Raw genomic sequence first — 6,091 nt, 5'->3', positions numbered from 1 at the left:
TAATAATAAAAGAGTGAAGGGTACCTAAACTCTAAACGTCAATATTGTGCAAACTTCTGGCGTTTGTTTTTTTTAAATATTTATTATATTACCATTTACCCAACTCCTGGACCTTACACGTGTTACGTTCTTTTCAATTGATTTATTTGTGTTTTTTTGTTCTTCATAATTTTAAAATGTTTTATAAAAACTTAGTCATTATTTATTTAAATTCTTTGGCTAAAAAATACAAGGAAAGTATTTATTTATCAGAGTACCTACAGGTACCCTTTTTAAACTTTTTTTTAAGTAAAAAGTTACATCGTACTTATTCGCCTGTACTATGTGTACCCAAGCGAATTGTTGCAAAACAGTCAGTTCAATGTGTATTTATACTCGCTTTCGATTCAATAATCCGAATGCTTTATGTTTGTCTTATTAAAAAAGTATACTCTTGATTAGAATACTTTCTAAAATTGCATTTTTTATATTTTACGCAAATTCTGAGAGTTAGAGAGTTATAGAGAAAAATATGCTCTGTGGTCGAAACTACGTTATCGACCAACTCATTTTATTACTTTTATTTCTCACAAGGTAGCGCTCAGTTCATTATTCAAACTGCTGAACGTAATCTAAATTTTTCCCCCTGTCGCTCTGTCCCTCTGTCGACGAATTCAGTCAGTTTTAAAACGTTACAGCGGCGGTTTCTGTAGTGCTTAATTGTGCAAGTGTCGGTTGTGTTCGATATTATGTTCAATTTTGGATATATTTTACCTTGTTTGTAATTTGTGAGTACTCATGTTTTTATCTTTCTTCACTCCTGATTCATATTGTGTCTTTCCTTCCAATTAATCGTTAAAATATTACGATATATCGTAAAACGACATCCGTCATTTTTCCAAAATGGCCGTTAAGAAATATTTTTCTATCGGAAGTATTTGTATTTAGTTTTATGTATTCCTCTTTTTCCAACTGACCTACAGTTCTAGATAGGATTCATATTTTATCCACGATTTGTTAGCGATAAAATTGTTGGTTTCCTATTGGAATTCGCAAATTCGCAATAGTCTACATCTTCATCGATTAGTTTTCTGACGTCTCTATTCCACGGAATAGTCTGGCAGCTGTATGCCAAATAAGTCGTTTTATCATCATGTCTTAAGACGGGACTTCTTGATGATTAATCATCGCCATATGCTTTATTTTTTAATTCGCGTGCACATGATAAAAAATAAAATATTTTAGTTTTTTCAAATCACTTCCAATAAAATTCAATGTCATTGTTTATCATGTCTACGTTTTACTTTAATATCAGATATTTTGGATTTAAGTATCTATTTCTATGACAAAAGGCGTAATATTATGATTTTCTTTTGATTTAAACGTTGTTTGCATACTGTTTCTATATCTAGGTTCAACGAGATAGATAATGCAAAAGTGTGATGCTCAACTTACTGTGATACCTACTTTTTATACCAGATTTATATTTAAAGTATGTACTTATGTACTATGGTAAATTTGTGAACATACAATATATGTAACGAGTTTACAAGTTTTATTTCATATTAGTTTGTTCTTCTGTATTATAAGTATAGTCATCAATGCAGGCCCTGTTGTACACAATAAATGATGACACGTATTCAAAAGGTCCAATTTTTGTATGATTTCTTCCTGTGTTTGCTTTGATTTGTTTATACCGCGATTCACTTAATGCTCCGGGATTTAACTCTAATAAGACGGAATATAGTCATATAAAACTACTAACTCGAAAGGTTCAAAAGTTGTTAAGGTCGTGGATTGGAATGGCTTGACCTTTTTACTGATTGTTTTCTTCATGTACCTACCTAATAGGCGCGTGCGGTGTCTATAATTAGCGATGCTGACAAAAAATAATATTTTTCTTACGTTTAGTTGATGTTTGGTTGGTGTTTGTAAATAGTATATTTTTATACTTATTTCAATTATTTTGAAAGACAGATTATTTACTCTCGCGTTCCGATCGCTCACTAGCCTAACATTTGTATATCTATCTGAATATTTTGTGTGGGGCTGGTAGCGCTGTTTTGAATGACAGATTCTTAGCAATATTCAAAAATTTGTCCAAATGAGACATGTAGCAGTCAACGGACAGCCTGCTAGTTATTATTGTATGACGCCATCGGCAGACAGAGTATTGATTAGTTCTAAAGAGCGAGACAAGCCAAATAAACGCGATATTTTGGTTTGTCTTTAAGATTTTGATCAAAGATTACAAAACAGTAATTAAAAAATGTATGTCTGTTCTGAAAAATTACTGGATGCCAAAAATATATTTGCTAAAGAACTCTTGAACAAACTTTAATTTTCTTTTATGGACGAAACATAACTATGTAGGTAATATTGTATAATTTGATTTCTTCAAACTCGTTCAGACGCCACCAGGCTTGATGACGACCGCTTAACGCAGTCTGCAATGTTGGAGAGACATGCCAATAAAAAAAATACTTCTGCCTAGTAAAGCTGCAGTAAATTAAATTTGTTTCCGTGTAGGTACATAGAACATATTAATTTTATACTTACACTTAAATAATGTCAGATATATTTCCCGTGCCCGGGTGGATAGAATAATACAATTCTGAGCGTGAAATAGAAGCAGGGCCGTGATTATGAACAGCTATCTTCATCGGTATATACTGAGACGGAATAAACTAATATCTTAATATATTTGTATGAAAATTCAAAGTATCTTCGTCGGTAACCGGTAATTGAACAGGCTTAGAAAAAAATGTAAACATATTAAATTTTTCATACAGAAAACTTAATTTTACTTTGTAGATAAACTTAAAGATAAATTTTATCTTCCCACCATAATCGAGGCCCAGAAGTGGATATTATTCTCCACTCAATTTTTTTTAACCCTTGTGTGGCCATGATGCCACATAAGTCTACATAAAATACAAGACTTAATTGTATATCTCTCTTATTTTTAAGAATAATTATGTCGTAATTTATAAAAAGGTCTAAATTATATGAATAGAACTCCGTTAATCCAAACCCCAGTCATCCGGATTGCCAAACATCCAGATCGTTATCAGGAAATAAAGAATAAAGGAGATGTTTTTAATTAAAATTTAATTGTGCAATGGGAAACTTTAGCCATACGGGAAAATAGATGCACAAAATGTATTCTTACGAGCAGTGAAAATAAAGGCATTAAATTGTATGGCGAAGTTTCTTGAAAATGTATGAAAAAAATAATATTTTAATGAAAACAAACTACTTTGAATGACGTCACTAGTTCTTCCGAATCGACCAATCATATGCTAATTGTAATAGATTTCCGGTTTACGGTAAGTTAACTGACCAATCAGCAGAACTCATCGAGAAGAAGGGGAAGAGAACTTGAGAAGTCACATGCGAAGTAATTTCAAAAATACAAAACTTAAAAAATCATAGCGCTGATAATACGATACATAAAAAAATAAAATTGGCTTAGTTGACTGACAAATATTAAAAAAAACACTAAACCTTCCCATTCGCTGTTTTATTTCAAAATAACAAAATTTGGCACTCAGTAATCCGGATAATTGGAGTGTTACTATATTTTTACGAATTACGAATAGTAGATTATTAAAAAGAATGGGTTAAATTTTTATTTTAAAATAAGTACCTGTATTTCAAAATATGTCTTGTTTAATGTAACACGACGTTTCAGCACCGTTTCCAGGGAGATTTTTTAGCACAGTCTTTTAAGAGTTATATTAATTATAATGATGAAAGATATAATCAACCGTGCGTTGGTGTAAAAAAAATGTTCCCATCTATGTATAACTTGTATATCGCACATAATATGAGGACCACTTCAACGCTAGTAAATGCGAGCCAAATGTAAATAAGCAAATTCCTTGAATTGGTGACATCATCTAATACTAAGCAGCTCACTTTCATGTTTTTAAATGTTTTATTTTCAATCACTTCTGTGCCTAGTTTTTATCCATTCATTTCATTAACACATATTCAGTTGGGCCTAGAATAAAAATATATTTCATGCGTATTAGATTTTTCAAAAAGTTATCTAAATCATTCGAATGCATTCTTTGTGTTTTTTTGTTTTCAAATTCAATGTTACATACAATCGTTTTGGTAAAACGCCTTCGAAGTAGTTTACTACTGAAACGGCGCTATATAATATGATATCCACAATAATATATGGCAATGTAATTTAAAACAATGCATTGTCGTAAGCAACGTATGAAATTATACAATAATATAAAGATAAGAATGAATTTTTGTAACAAAATTTTACAAGTGCATTTAACAGTTTTTGCTACTGTTTATTTATTTATTATGTATACGGTAGTGATGCAACGGAAGTGTCATGACGGTAGCAGAAACGAAAGAAATAATAAATATTCAAAATTAAGTAGTGGTAAGTTATATTTTATGAAAAGTAGTTTGGCCGCTTTTACACCTAAAATCTGTTCCGGGGTTCTTCATATAATATAAGTCCAGCTCCGCTAAATAATTACTCACTGACGACGCTGCTGAGAGGAGCTGATAAATATTGGCGCACTAATGACTAAATATTAGTATATTTGTATGAATTTAATTTCCACCACATAAGGTGATCCTCGTATAAAGCCAATCGTTTTTCTTTTTTGTACTCCTGAAGTTGTGACTCGCCAAAAATATATTGTCCTTCTCGTTATTTGTAATCGAGTCGTGCTGATCCTTATTCATACTTAACATGGATTCTAACATTTGTAATGATGAATTCATCATTGATGATGACGTAGGTTGGACTTCATTCTCAATTTGAGTTCGGCACATAGTTTACATCTGGCTGTTAGGTCGTCAATTTCAACGAAATAGTTCCAAACGGGACATGCTTTTGGTTTCATAATTGCGCTTAAGTTACACACACGACACAAATTAATTACTAAAACAAGCAAGAACAGAAAATCTTACGAGCTTTACACTCACATCACGGGGTATAATGAAGTAAAAAATGTATGCTAACAAACGCGTTGCGACAAGTGCCGAAAGCACGCGCCCGGGTCGCTTGTGGATGGCTGGAACGCCTGGAACACCCCTCCCGCGCGTAAAGTTCCGTTCAAATTTCATTCGTGCATTTTTTCAAGAGACAGTAAAAACTGTTTTAAAATCAAATCTAACACATTATCTACTCCGATCCGAGGTACTGTTCTTCTTCAGAAAGCTTGCGGTCCCACGCGTATCGTATGATTCGAAAATCTCCAATAAGAATCAAAAATCCCTTGATAAGAAAAATATTTTCTTCCAAAATTGTAGAGAATAAAAAGAATCCCGAGTTGTGTGACGAATGACTAATCTACGCATTTTGGGGACATTGTAGCATAAAAACAAATGTTGCTTTAGAAGATTCATATTCATATTATGTTCGTGTAATTGCGATTATGTCATGAGGAACAACGACAATATCGGACATAATCCCTTTATATAATTTGCTGAACTCACAGTGAAAGGGGCAATGAAAGCAGTAGAGAAAGAAATTTAATGAAAATCGCGGTTTTCCGAAATTGAAATAAAAAAAAATAAGTAAACTAAATTTTCATTTAAAAAATGTTTTTTTTTTACTATGCGTAAAATCGATAGTAAGACCTTCAGTCTTTAAAACGGTTTTCGGGTATGTGGAGGGAGTGCTTTCACTGTAAAAGTTAAAAAAAACTTGTTTATTTAGAAAACGATTACGTATTTTAATACAAACATGATAATTTAGCGGAGCTAGTTTGCTAGCCAATTATTTTTTCTAAATTTGGGCCAAAGCGTGTCATACAATGCTTTAGTAGAAGCGAGGAAAGCTGAGAAAGACGTGGCATTATCGAGTCTAACAAATACGTAATTGAAGTCGAATGTCAGAATAATATGTTTACACGCATCACTCGTGAGATGCTGCGTGCGAATATGAGTATCCGTGGGACATTTTATCTTTCATCCTTTCTTCATTGGCGCGACGATTATGTAGCCAATTAATTATCTGATTAGACGGCGTTCGGCAACTCTGAAATCATAATTTTGCCACGCATGGAAGTCATAGTTACAGCTACTTAAAATTTCCTTTTCTCCAGTTTCTAATTTGGTTATTATTTTCTCA

The 6,091-nt window shown here is 32.4% G+C and overlaps 1 protein-coding gene across 1 annotated transcript in view; it reads left to right on the top strand.

Annotated features, from left to right (window-relative positions):
- Positions 1–655: 655 nt before the first annotated feature.
- Lis-1 (LisH and WD40 domain-containing Lis-1) overlaps positions 656–6,091 on the top strand; it is a 90,387-nt gene continuing 84,951 nt past the window's right edge. Inside the window, exon 1 of the mRNA XM_088224913.1 lies at positions 656–767. The gene's annotated coding sequence lies outside the window, so the exon portion shown is untranslated. The remainder of the gene's footprint in view (positions 768–6,091) is intronic.

The sequence above is a fragment of the Micrasema longulum genome, unplaced genomic scaffold (assembly GCF_059751315.1).
Source record: "Micrasema longulum isolate JH-2025_06_02 unplaced genomic scaffold, ASM5975131v1 h1tg000319l, whole genome shotgun sequence".
NCBI lineage: Eukaryota > Metazoa > Arthropoda > Insecta > Trichoptera > Brachycentridae > Micrasema > Micrasema longulum.
Note: the sequence above shows the minus strand (reverse complement) of the source record. Positions and strands in the feature narration are given on the sequence as shown.